This window comes from Echinops telfairi, unplaced genomic scaffold (assembly GCF_000313985.2).
Source record: "Echinops telfairi isolate 266 unplaced genomic scaffold, ASM31398v2 ScPeMD7_7456;HRSCAF=8494, whole genome shotgun sequence".
Classification (NCBI taxonomy): domain Eukaryota; kingdom Metazoa; phylum Chordata; class Mammalia; order Afrosoricida; family Tenrecidae; genus Echinops; species Echinops telfairi.
In genome coordinates, this window is record NW_022111356.1 from 384,054 (window position 1) to 385,223 (window position 1,170).

Consider the following 1,170-nt stretch of genomic DNA (forward strand, 5'->3'; position numbering starts at 1 on the left):
ACATGAAAAAATACTCATGACCATTAACCCTACAGGAAATGCAGATACAATAAAGGTAGATATATCACCCTACATTGAAAATGGTACACCGTTCAAAGAAAGAAAGAAACCAGAAATAAATGTACTGGAGAAGCAGAGAGATTGGAGCCCTCAGACACTGCTGCTGGTAGTTCTGCAAAGTGATATGGTGATATCACAAATAAATGGGATAATAAACTGAATGCACTCTAGCAATGCTTTTAGTGGATATACTAAGATCACAAACTGAAGATAGACATTTGAACTTCCATGTTTATCAAAGTACTCTTCAAAATATCAAGAAATTGACAATAACCAAAAGTCAATGAGTGAAACATTGGATAAAGCAACTTTGGTTCATACACACTACATATGTGTAGAAAATACTGGAACACCGACAAAGCTCATCACTACACATATAGACATAGAGAACGTTATGCAGAGTTAAACAGTACATCTCAAAAGGACAAATATTGCATGAGACCACTATCAGCATAAACACCAACACAGAGTCTGACAGCTGTTCTCAGAGTATGTACTCATTTCATATGATGCCCCAGGCAATGTTGTTACACGACTCTCTAATGTTTATCACTCTTTGACATTTCTATCTTAAAAAAAATAAGAAGAAAGAAAATAGTGCTTCTTTAGTGGAGGCTCCACCATGGATGGGGCCATTCTGGCATTTAGCAGGAAATGGGAAAGACCGAATAGCTCTTTCAATTCAGCATCATCCTAGGGTTAGCTCAATTTAACAGTATCTCCCACTTAACTGTTATTAAAGGAACAGAAATATTCCATGGGACTTAAAGCTGGAATATCCTGGAATGGGACGCGCAGAAGACTGCTAAACCAAAGCCATGTGCTTCTGCGTATGATCCCAGGATTTCAAATGGTAAATCCAAGATCAGAGGTTCAATCCGTGGATATCAGTGTTGAAGTTCTTTCTTTGTTTGTTTTGCTTGGCTTTGTACTCTCCAGAAACAAACATACAAAAAAGAATAAAACCAACTTGCCTTTAAAGCACTCTCAGGTACAGTCCAGGGTTATTATATTTGATGAGTGTTAGTTTTGTGATGGGGCTTTGTTAAAGGGAGTGGTGATTAATCTAATCTTCTGACTTTGCATCATTTTTAAGGGGGCACTGTTAAC